At 43.4% G+C, this 12876-nt stretch overlaps 1 protein-coding gene across 3 annotated transcripts in view; it reads left to right on the top strand.

Moving 5' to 3' along the window:
- Window positions 1-7249: 7249 nt before the first annotated feature.
- Window positions 7250-12876, top strand: part of ARHGEF33 (Rho guanine nucleotide exchange factor 33) — a 35907-nt gene continuing 30280 nt past the window's right edge. For 2 of the 3 annotated variants that reach the window (XM_074864217.1, XM_074864214.1), the window contains exon 1: window positions 7300-7429. The gene's annotated coding sequence lies outside the window, so the exon portion shown is untranslated. Of the gene's footprint in view, window positions 7268-7299; window positions 7430-12876 lie in introns of those variants that run through there. The other variant, XM_074864215.1, reaches the window with a different exon arrangement.

Here is a 12876-nt window from a genome sequence, read left to right as displayed (position 1 = left end):
AGGTTGGAGTTTAAAGCAAAAAATTTTAACAGCAAAAATAGATTATTACCCAGGTAACACACTGTTTTAGCTGTGTAAGAACCTCCCACAGACACACAGAAGCTGCTGTAGGGGTGTTTCCTCTGGGTCCTCCTGCAGACAGCCACAGCCACCAACACTGGGGTCTGCTCTGCCCCACGCCAGCTCCCCACCACCCCCACAGTGGGGCTCAGTGGTGGTGGAAGAAGGAGTAATGCGACTGCTACTGGCTTGCACTCTGTGAGTGGCACCCAAAGACACCTGCTCCAGCAGGGCTTGCGTGCTCCAAGGGTCCGTCTCTGGGAGCAGTCTGTCCACAGGAGATGGAGAGTCAGCTCTAGGGGAAGTGTCTCTGTGCACTAAAAGAAATGCATTGCATGATCTCATAGGATTTGTCTCTCAGATGCTCTCTGTCTTGAAGTGAAAAAACCTACCTTCCACCACTCTCATTTTCTAGAGGGAGAGTGCAGAAGGACACCTGAGGGTGTGCTCAAGAGGAATAGTTGTGAGTCCATACTGGCGCCAATGGAACTACGTATCTCAGCAGCTGAAAAAATGACACAGTAATTTTAAGTATTCCTTCATTTTAACTTTCTCTGGGTTTGGAATGGAGCATGTCTCACTATATCCACCCTTAAAAAGACACAGAAAGGAAAATCATAACCTGAGAAGGATCAGACCAATGCTGCAGGCTCTTTTTCCACCTGGGAATCTTGTCACAGCCCAGTCTGAAGACTTCAGACACTTGGGGTCTTCAGATGTCCTGCTGCCTTCTGAGGCTCCTGCAAACACACTGGTCATTGCTGGTAGGCAGGCCCTGGTGAAACACCCAGGCACTGTGGAGCTGGTGGTGCCCAGCACAGCCCAGTTGCTGTGAGAGCCCTGTATGGCTGGGATGTGCATGCATAGTGGGCTGAGCATGGCCCTCCTGCACATGTATATATGCCACACACCCATCCCAAAATGAAACAGGGGAGCTCTGGCCATTGACAGATACACCATTGTTTGGCTGCCTTTGGTTACTGAGTTCCTCAGGAATGAATTAGTAAGTATAGGAAAGTTGTTGATGCTGGAGAGGAGACAGTCCCTGAAATGAGACAAATATGGGTCTGCAATTAGGAAACAGCATGTTGTGGGTTTATTAGGTCTAGTCTGGCCTTTTTTTCAGTCTCTTACAAAAATATTGGTACAATGATAAGTATTAAGATTATGGCACAGAAGTGCTTTATAGCACAGATTTAAATCCCCAGGCATGGCTTAGTGGACTAGGCTGAACAAATGAAAGACTTGCTCTGCCTTGTTCCACAGAAAGACATTCCAGAAAATTTAATTAACCCCTCAGGCTGTCAGGGTAGATGAGTTATTTGCAGGGCTGGGGACAGCAGTTCTGTGCTGCAGAGATTGTTAAAATTGTGTGAGACTACCAGCAGAGGAGGGGTTTATTGGACACTGGCTAGCCAAATGTTCTAAACTCTCACCTGAAACCCTTGTAGAAGCAGGAACCTGTAGAACCTGTCTAGATCTGAAAGAATAGTCACTTTTCTTTCTATTATCATATCTGAATATGATAGCAGACCCAAAGGCAGCAATCTGAAAGGATATTGTAATAAAAGGAGATAACACTGTAAGCATAAACATTAACCATTTTCTTTATCCTTCATCTCTCATTAAATGCAGATGAATGGAACTGGAAGGCTAGAACATCCTTCTGGGGCAGTTTATGAAGGTGAGTTCAGAGACAACATGTTTCATGGGGCTGGAACCTACACATTTCCAAATGGAGCAAAGTACATTGGACTGTTAAGTGAAAACAAGTATGTTTGAAGTGGAAGAGTTGTGTAGTCTTTTCTGTTAGTTTTGATTTCATAGGCTGTAAAGTCCAAATAAAATTAACCCAGCATAGGAGTAGGTGTCACAGATGAAAGTATTGACACGGTAATATTTAATAAGAAATCTAGGTTTATTAATAACTAACAGCAATTTATTATTATAAAATAATTCAGAAATACTAAAAGAAAGAAAAGCAACTTATTCAGATTCTAAAATGACAAGATTCACATTAACTTACTTAACAGTACCTATATATATGCATCCACATAACAAAATGCACAAACATACAGAAACAAAGGTGTTTGGATTCAGTAGAATGAACACAGAACAGACATACACACACAGAAACAAGGGTACGTACACACACACACACCAGTAAAGAGAAGCTAGCTCAAAGAAAATTTCCCTCTCGAGTTTAGAGCAAATACTCCCAATGCCTTGGCATTCCTCAACGGGCGATAATTGAGACTCGAGCCGGGGACTTCACCCTGGCCTTCCATCTGGAGCAGACAACACCTTAAGGGTTTTGGTACCTGAGAGGCATCCCAGCTCAGGGGAGATGCTGGTCACAGGCCCCCTGCAATCCAGGAGCTCAAAGGGTCTCCCTGGTGGTCGCAATTTATAGGGTCCAAGATAATTGACTTTTGTCAAATACCTTCTGGTGCCTTCCAGTAGTTACAAAAGAATTTCATTAATGTGCGACTCTGTTATTGTTCCCATTTAACCACATCCCAGGCACAGGTGTGCCAGGCCCTTAGGAGTTGATGGGCCGTTATAGCTGTTTCCGAGCAATCGGGAGGGGCAGGAGCCAGGCTCGTTAACATTGTCAGTCCTTATCTCCACAGATTGGTGTTTGGCTCGGGGGATGTGGGTGGAATCGCACCTAGCACCAAGCAGCTCAACAAAGCGGGGGGGGTGGTGTGGTAAAGAATTGCACCACCACAGTAGGTTTCTTTTGCTACCAGTGAAACTTGCAGTGGGTTTTTGAGATTGCTGATCCCAGTTGTATGCTTTCCATGACATCAGTTAAAAGTCTATGATTCATTCCCAGTCGGAAGTTTTCAAGATGGTTATTCCACCCATCCACTTTTTGTTACCAGGTCTCTGGGCTCAGGCAGAGTTCAGAGAAACAGAACAGTTCAGACCTCTTTCAGAGCTGTTTCAAGCTGTCTGCCTATAGATGCATGCAGAAATACAGCGCTGATTTGTGCTAATACTTTGCAAAGTTTGCTTATTTTTCGAGGTAAAGTACAAATTTCAGAGAGATAGGAAAATGTGAACGTTTATTTTCATCACTCAGAATAAAATATTTTAGTGCCACTCGTATAAACATCAGCTGAGTTAATTTCTTTTGAATAAGGGTGTGTGTTTTGAATTGCTAAGATACTGTCTTTTCCTAAAACAAGAAGTCAATATCCACTTCATAATCCACAAAGCAGATTTAATGAGAAAATTAACTGTAAAAAATGACATGAGAAAAGTCATGTTTATTCTCCTTAAATGACTTCTCTGTCAAATTTGCTAGGTTTGATTTAGGTTTATTTTTTCTTTAAGTGCCTCCCCAGTCCAGTGTCTGAAATAAATCTAAAATGTATGATTGTTAATATGTGGTCTTTCATCAGAAAAAAAAGCTCTGTCTTGCCCTGCTGACCAAAAACAATAGCCACAATAGTACTAGAATGATGACCAATTCTATTTTTAAATGATCGTACACCAAATGAAATGTGTGTTACAGAATGTACCTGGATACAAAATGGGAACCCCTATGACAAGCCCAAATATTTGGGGAAAAATTAAAGACATTTATTTCAATGCTTTAGAACAGATTAAGTTATGCCTCTTTCACACTGGCATGTTGAAATCTGCTACAGAGCTTCTGTCTTTTTACTGTCATATGAAATGACAGATGTGAATTCTGCATGGAGTCTAAACCTGTGAGTACTCATCACTTCAGTGAGGGCATTCAGCAGTAGATCACATATGTAGCTTTACAGGCATTTTCTCTCACAAATTTTGGGGTGATGCCTCTACTCTCCTGTGAAAGCATAGCCCATCGCAAAGGGGCCAGCACAGTGCTTGTCACTAGTAGCTGATTTGTAGAGAAACCCAGGTGTTTCTGGTTTGAACTTGTGATTTCAACTAACTAAAATGCTGATGTAGGTAATCCCTTGGCAGCAGAGAATCCTATCTTTGCCAGCCACTGCTGTTTTCACCACAGAATTAAGACTTCTTGACACTGCTTTGTGACTGTTAATACGCACCACTCCCTGACAGCTCAATGCAGGCTATTTTGCCAAGTTTCAGGATTGCTAGTTTCCACCTACTCACATGAGATAGGTGGCAGTTCACCATATCACTGCTGCTTTCATGAGAGAACATAAATAGGCAGCACCATAGCAACTTGCTGTGACTGCTAGGTGGCTTCATTTTTTAAGGGAAACAAAACTCCAGTAATTGATTTTAAAAGTTATTTTCCCCTCATTCACAAGGGATGCTGATGCATAGACATTTCTTTTTAGCAGTTTTCAGGTATAATGATGAGCTTAACCAGAGCTTTCAAAGATCAGCAGAAATATGTGGTTTATGAGGACTGAATTCCCATGGCAGTTACTTTTTTTTCCCCACAGGAGACTGTAAATCCTTGCACTTTGTCATAACAGCACACAGTAGGATGGGGAAAGGGTAAGAGATGATGGATTTTTACAGCAAGAAGATTACACAATAACTGTCTGCATACACTTACCCATCTTTAAGATGCCCCTAATGAAAGTCAGGATAAACTTCATAAGGATTTAATTCCTGCTAACTTCAAATCCTGACTGGGACTATGAATTTTTTCCTGTAGAGGCTACATGCTGGGAGGACGTTAGTATAAATACAGTTTTGCAAAAAAAGGAATATATTCCTTGGCTGTCGAGCCTGTGTGCTTTATTATAGGTCAAAACTTTTACAGTCTACAATGTGGGAGAAAGTTAAGGCAGGTACTTACACTACACTGGGAAGGTTCTCATTCCTGGTAATTTGCTTATCTGGGTAGTGCACACATCTCCGTGCTGCCACAAACTGTATTCTCAGTAAGCTGGATTTATGTCATTACAGGATGGAAGGTGAAGGAGACTGTATAGATGAAAATGGAATGTCACATTTCATGGCTCAGCAACAGTGGGACTGAAACAGAAGTTGAAAATGCAGGTATTTGGCATGGACAGTAGCAGGGGTTAAAGGCAGCTCTCTGATTGCATTCTGGCCTCAACAGCTGTAACCAGTTTTCAACAGGCATTGATTTCTTCATACATTTATTAAAATTAACCCCTGAGGATGCATGTCAATAGTAAACAAAATTATGTTATTTTTCTTTTCAGACTGATCAGCTGAAGTCTCCTAAGTGAAAACCTTAAAGAAATGAAGTTGGATAAGGTGAATTTATAAGTGGAGCAGTTGATGACTAGAATTCTTTTTTTTTTATTTTAACTTGCCTTAAGAATGTCTTTCTCCCTGAGTTTCAAAAAAAACCTGTCATCAACAAATGAAGCCTAATTTATGTGCAACTTTTGTAACTTTCCTCAGAAAACAAACCTGGCCACCCACAGAAGCTTTTGCAAACACAGTGCTCATATGATCATGTTTATCCTAAGCCAGGTGTTGCACAGTGGGGTCAGGGCAGAGAGCAAGTGAAGATGTAACATGGTAGTTATTCCTCACAGGTCAAGTCCATAACCCCCCAGGCTCTGGTACTGGACTACTCAAGGACAGACCTCTGCCATGACCCAAAGCTGCTTTTCTTGGGGAAGGGAAGTGGATGGGAGAGTGCATAGGGGGGTCTGATCGCTGCCACTGTCCTGTCAGAAAGTCTAATGCAATGAAAAACCTATTTCTGTTTTTGTTTGCATTTGGTCATCAAAGGTCTCTGTACTATGAATCGCTTTACAAAACAGAAAAACTGCTTTCTTGTTTAAAAAAAACCTTCCAACATACCAGTGCTGTGAGGAAAAAATGTGTGTTGAATCTTTGCTTGCCAGATATTTAACGGAATTTTAGTAAATACCTGTCCTTGCCTCCATTTGCAGACACAGTGTACAAATGCTGTTCCTTCGCACGGACCTTCAAGTACTCCGCTCCTTTTGCTAGGAATCGGAAAAAACTTGGTCCCTGTGGTTTATTAGCAAAATGAAAAAACAGCACATTATCAGCAGACTGAAACATACTGAGCCATCTGAAATAAAGCAGCTCATGGATCATTTGGCAATATAACGCCTTTCAGCCCTTTTTCTTAAAGCTGCCTGTAGGAAAATCTCTATTTGAAATGTTTTGTTCATAGATTTGTGAAGCTAAATGTTTTTCTTTTTATTTATTAAAAAAAAGTCTTTCCTAGCTTGAGCTGTTTGTTGAATTCACAGGTATCTTTGACCCATAAAAAATACACTTTCCATCAAACTCCTTCAGAATTATAATTTTATTTTGTTCAATGTTGTGTTTTGCTCCTGAAATAGCCAGCTCCTCTGTCCCTAGTCCTTGACTTCAGAGGTAGCAGCATCTTCCACAGAGCTTCTGTTAATCTACGAGCCTCTTCTTTCAGCTCCTTTGCTAGGACTCCCCATCACCACCTTTATCTGGGCTGCACAGCAATCATACTGATATAGGCTGTGTGGTTTTACATTTCAGGTTTTCTGCCTGAAGGGTATCTGTGAAGCAGATCTTTGTCTTTCAGGGAGAAATTAGTCTGCCTTTTGTTACTGTTCCTCCTCCTTTATGTCTCCCTGCTCTTAGGCTTCAAGTAACTCCCTGGACTGGCTCAAGCCTTTTCCTGACACCCCTGGCTTTGGGTTACCTGCATTCTCCTCGTGCTTTCTTGACACCCTTCAGAGCAAAAAGCCCTGCAGGACTTTAGTGAAGAAATGGAGCAGGCATGAAGGGCTGCTGCCTCCCACTCTCCCACCGCCTTCCAAGCCCTTATTTATTTTTACTCAAAGTAAATTTTTGATGATCTAACAAGCAACAGAAAATACTCAAGTGCTGGTGGTTGCTGTTCCCCTGCCCTGGCTACTTTGACAGCCTTGCTCTTTGCCCCTGAATGAAAGAAGGGGAACCCTCTTGGCCCTCGCATCCCACTGTAGGAGACTAAGGGTGTCAGAGAAAGCGGGGAGAAGCTGCTCCTGTCTCCCTTTCCCCAGCTGCAGGTGCTACACCAGGTACTTAAGAGCCTCCAAGCTCGGCAAAGTAGCAGAGACCACATCAGCATCCGGCTCTCACCACATGGCCCCCCTCTGCCTGTCACTTCACAAAGCTTCTCACCCTCCCTTCACAGCAGTGTGCAATTCTAATTAAAAAGGAAAAAAACCCGGTATCATCTTCCAAGTGCACAGTCCTGATTTTTGCATGGGGATGCGAGGATGTGACCCGAAGATTACATAATTAGAAGGTATTTGTTATGCTTGCGTTTCAGATCAGTGATTAGCATGTGACCGTCCCATCCTGGGAAATGTCAAGCCACCATTGCTCTCCTCTCTCTCTCCTTTCTTGCACAGTGCTAATTCCCAACTCTGGCAACCACCAGTGCTGAAGGATCTTCAACTAGCCTGGGGTAAGTTTAAAATGTACTCATCATGGGATGAAGAGTGGGATTAATAATACCATTTTTCATGTTCTTGGGAAAAGCTAGAGCTGTAGCTATTTAATGTTGCATGTGCAGCACATAAAATGGTATTTAAAGTATTTTGCATCTTCAGTGCCCACAGTTATTTCCAGCTGATTTCTTCTAAGACTCTGTATGGACATCTAGCTTTTTAGTGTGCTGGAGAATCTTGTGAGGCTGCATTTGTAGTAAGGTCTCTAAAATACCAGGTTAAAAAGACCTTTTTTGCTCTTACCATTTAAGAGCTAAATTGAGGTATCATACTGAACTGAAGTATTTGAATGACAACTGCGTTAGAGTTAGTTGGAGAAAAAGTGTAAGAGCAATGAGAGTAAATCACTGATTTTTTTCTCTTTTTAGAGGACTGGGGGTTGTTCTCCAAGTGGGATATTTAAAACAGCCAGCAATCTCAGCCGGCAGGATTGAGACAGTCACCAGGAAGATCCCAAGCAGTTATTTAGGAAAATTATAGATGTCTAAAAACTGAAGCAGCAAAAGTGCATATGGATTCCCCTGCACTGTTACCTATGTCATGATTTCAGAAGCAGAATGGGACCAAAAGCCAAACAAATAGTTATTGTTGTCTGTCAAGGCTAGGCTGTAAATGCTTTACTGAACTTTGCCTGTTTGCATGCTGGTGCTCAGTGTATCCGGTCAGTCTTTTTAACAAGTGATCCTCTGCACAGTTGATTGTTTCTCCCAGTTCCATGTGGGGGGAGCGCATGGTCACACAAATGCAGTGCAGGCTGCAGGACCTGCCTCCCCTCCCTCCCCCACGCACAGCTTTGTGTGGGAATCCCACCCCTGTGCTGTCTCAGTAGCACCTTACTCCCATCTTTGACCCAGTGCCTGGGGCATAGCTAAAGTGGGTGACCCGCTGGGACCTCCCTGTCCACCCACACCTTCTCCCTTGGGGATCTCATGGGAAATGTGTGCCAGCTCTGCCTCTGTTAACTTTCACATGCTGCCCACTCTGCTCTGGAGGGGCTGCAGTGCCAGCTGCTTGTGCAAGGCACTGGGGCCATATTCTTTGCTGGACACCAGTGGCCAGAATCATGGTGATCACTAATGGCAGAGGTGGCACTCAGCTTTGTTTCTTGGGCTCAGCAGATTTGGCAGCTGGAGGGAAGATAGAGACAAAAGGGAAGAATACTTCCTTTTGCCATGATAGAGGAATCTGGTGGCTTTAACACCCTGAAACTATTCTCTGGGCTTTGCTCTGGAAATGTAATTCTGGCTTGATGAGAGCTGCAGGAGGGTAAATTAGTTTTATTGCTCAGCTCTGAAGAAACAAGCACATCTTTGCTGTTTCTTATCCCTAAAGCAGGGGGGCCATGCGCTTGGGTTGTGGGCCAAGACAGTCTGTTGATGGCTTCATGTCACTGGGTGTTGAGCCTGTCCAGTGGGAAGCTTGCAGAGGAACAATAACATCTCCTTGTTGATGAGGAAACTACCCTGTGGTGAGCTGGCATATCAGGCAAATGGATTGGATTTCTGTGGGTGGAGGCCGGAGGGTGGTTGAGGAAAGCAGCCTCATGGAGGGCTTGCGCTTGCTGCAAATGTGCACATGCATTCATGTATGTTCATATGGGTCAGGGTTAAGGGTGTGCGGCTTGCTCAGGACTGAGAAAAAAAGTTTTTTTCTCAGCTTTTAATTGCCTCAAGAGGGCTATAAGGCAGAGTCCAGAGTCTTCCCAGAGGTGCACAGTGAAAGGCAATGGGCACAAACTGCAGCAAAGGAAACCCTGACGGGATGTAAGGAAAAATATTCTTCCCCAGGGTACTGGAGAACCCAGAGAGGCTGCAAAGACTCCAGTGTGGGAAATATTCAGACTGGAGCTGGAGATAGCCCAGAGGAAACTGATCTAGTTTGGAGTTAGCCTTGATTTGAGCAGGAAGTTGCACTGGAGACATACAGGGTTCCTCCTACTCACCTAGACTCTGCTGTGAGTTTCTGAGCTGTTTGCTGGCAGCAGAGGTAGGATTTGACCAAGCAGCCCCCATCCAGGTTCTTAGGGCCAAATGTCAGTCCTATTTTCCAACCCCTTTTTGCACCCTTTGGGAACAAGCCAGACACTGTTCAGCCAGCTCAGGCTGACTGAAACCCTTGTCCCTGATGAGGACAGCGTTAATGGCTTTCCCCACCCAGCAGTTGGGAGAAACAGAGGTCAAGCATTCACTCCAAACCATGGTGAGGTGCATGCCTTGTTTGTTTTAGTGATGAGGAAGGATTGACTAGTTTTGCTCCATATATTCGGCAATTCAGATAAACCAGGAACAGTCAATGTTATGTATTCACAGAGTCCGCCAATGAGCCCTAAATGCTGGAAAGTAGCCAGTGTAATGCAATTATTTAATGTAACAAAGAACCGAGGGGTGACTCAGGAAATTGCAGGCTGCATCTAGAGGACACACAAAAGACATTTACTCTGGTATAACAGGGACGATTTTCTGGACCCACTTAACCAAGCTCAACCTACTTTGCAGTGCGACCATATAGCAGAGCTCCTGGTGGTGCCTGGAGCAGGAGGGGATAGCGGCATCCCCGGTGTCCCAGTTTCAAAGCCTCACTCCTAAGCTCCGTAGAGGAGTCCTCAAACATTGTCCTTGTCTGCATGAGTGCAATGTGGAAGCTCCTCAGTTAAATCTCCATGCTGTGCAGATACTGTTTTAGGCTCCCTCTATAAGGAAAAATTACTTCTGATACCAGGAACCCACAGTGTTTTTACAACCTGAGAGATAAGATAAAATGCCAAAGGACTACCTTCCAGGCCTGTGTGGCCCTGACTTGAAAGCACATGAGAACAGAAGATAGGTAATGGGGCATTGACACATCCTCATACAAGCCCTTCTTCTACATGTCTTATTTCTCTCTCATTAAAATCTCATGTAGGTTATTTTTCTCCATATCAGACAAACTTCTTTCTTTGTAGTGGACCCAAGACATTTCACATCATCACCTGTAGCATAGCAGAGGGAGAAATTCCCTCCTGTGAGGTTCACCTCTTAGGTGCATCACCCATCATGACAACTGTAGGTTTCTATGTGTTAGTGGAGGGTAGCCACAGATTCTCTTTGTGTTGCATCCTTCACTCTGAATCACCATCTGAGACTGATGGCATAGCCCTGGTGAGGTGCTGCGCAAGGGGACCTGCCCAAGTGGGACCTAGACAGAGACACAAGCATTTTGAAGTCTCAGATGCCTGGGAGGAGCTGGTCTTAAGACTGGTAGTAGAGAGCGCTTGATGGAACTGAATTATGCTTTAATTCTGGCTTTTCCTCACCTTGGATGCCAGCCATTGTGACCTGTTTATACAACGTTTCCTCATGTATTACAGTCCCCTGACTCCCCCATTTAAAGCTGTGCTGCAGTATGGGTTAGAGATTCTCATTTTTGCATGCTACCCCAATAAATGTTCCCAGTACTGGCAGGGTATGGTCACCCTGCCTTGCAAAGGTCAGAGGTACGAATGTCACATTGTCACTGGAGATTAGGGATCCCCAGAACAATTCAGCAAGTGGATAGTAAAATTATAAAATTTTTAAGACAAACTATGCAGTTAGTGTATTTAATGGCATATTAATATAACTAATTCCATACTAATTGATGTTTGGTAATTATTATTAGTAGTTAACAATTATATGCTGTTATATTGGTATAACTGGCATGATAAAACATTAATAATATAAAAACAGAATGGATAAAAATATGTACATGTTTTTGTTAAAAAGAAAAAAGTTAATGAATTTCCAGCAAAAAGCTGTTTTCATTGTTTTCAGTGAAATTGTTTATCACAGAGAAGGTTTATGTTTCTTTCATATCTGTTTTGCTTTTTCTATTTGTTCCTTTTCCCCCAACATTGCAAAAACAATTCTGAATTTTGAAACTAGTTCTCAGTGTTAAACAGGCTGGTCCTAGTTCGACGGCCCAATAACAAAAGCCTCAGGAATTTGCTATGGCATTGACTAGTCTAAACTGGGAGCAAAGTTTAACAACTTTGCTAGTGAAGTTGAAGTTAAAAGTCTGTTTCACTCAGAGACCCAAACTTAAGAACCTTCTTATTAAAACTACTGGAGGGGAGGTTTAGTTACTTTAAAAACAGCTGCATAGTTATGTGTTTTGGAAGCAAATAACATTCTTGCCATTCTTTGGAATACGTCTCAGAAATTTTTTTTTTTTTTTCCTGTCTTCTGCTAAAGAGGGCTGGAGCACACAGCATAGGAGGAGAGTCTGAGGGAGTTGGGTTTGTTCAGCTTGGGGAAGGGAAGGCTGGGGGGTGTCCTACAGCCATCTGCAACTACCTAATGGGAGTTATAGACCAGACAGTCAGGCTCTTCTCACAGACACAATGAAAGGATAAATTGTCATAGGCACAAGCTTGTTTGTTTTAGCGATAAGGAATGATTGACTAGTTTTGCTCCATATATTTGGCAATTCAGATGAACCAGGGACACACAGGCAATGTTATATATTCACAGAGTCCCCCAGTGAGCCCTAAATGCTGGAAAGTAGCCAATGTAATGCAATTATTTAATGTAACAAAGAACCAAGGTGTGACTCAGGAAATTGCAGGCTGCAGCTAGAGGACACATGAAAGACAATTACTTTGGTGTAACAGGGCAACAAGGGAAACCTAGACTGGCCATAAGGAAAAAATTCTTCCCCATGGGAGCAGTGCAGCCCTGGGGCAGGCCCAGAAAGGTTGAGAAGTCTCCACCCTGGGAGGTACTCAGACCTGGACTAGATGTGGCCCTGAACAATCTGATCTAGCTTTGGGGTTACCCCTGCTTTGAGTCAGATAACTCCAGAAGTCCCTGCCCATCTAAACTCTGCCATGAGCCTAAGTCTTCAAAACAACAAAAAAAAAACTTTTGAGAAAACATTTAATAAACTATTCCATATATCTCACTGTAACCAGGCATCCACCTAGAAGCTTTCCCAGCCTGTTTGTACAAAGCCCACATCCAAAGTCCCTTCACCTTTGCTCAGGTTTTTGACATGTCACCTAAGGATCCTCTGTCCTGAGAAGACAGGGGATCTTAGGAGAAGATCTCATAAGCAGTTCTCTTACAAATAAGAAGTTTATCCTTTCATTAATCCTCAGTCTCAAGAAGATGCTAAACCCCAAGGCCTTCCAGCACTGTGCTGGGAACTTTTCAGTCCACATTGTACACTGAGCAAGAGGCCGGCTGGGTATGCTGATGGCTGTGCCACTCCCAGCCTGACTGCAAGAAACATCCCTTGCCACACAGCTCACAAATGCTCAGCACTGCCCCCATCTCAGGGGCCCCCATGGTGCTACCACCCTCCTCCCTTGCGAGTTCTACACTGGAAAGCTGTCAGGTCAAAAGTGTGTGGCCACCAAGCTACACTGCTGACTGCACCAGAAGCAACT

This window comes from Strix uralensis, chromosome 3 (genome assembly GCF_047716275.1).
Source record: "Strix uralensis isolate ZFMK-TIS-50842 chromosome 3, bStrUra1, whole genome shotgun sequence".
In the NCBI taxonomy this organism is placed as follows: domain Eukaryota; kingdom Metazoa; phylum Chordata; class Aves; order Strigiformes; family Strigidae; genus Strix; species Strix uralensis.
Note: the sequence above shows the minus strand (reverse complement) of the source record. Positions and strands in the feature narration are given on the sequence as shown.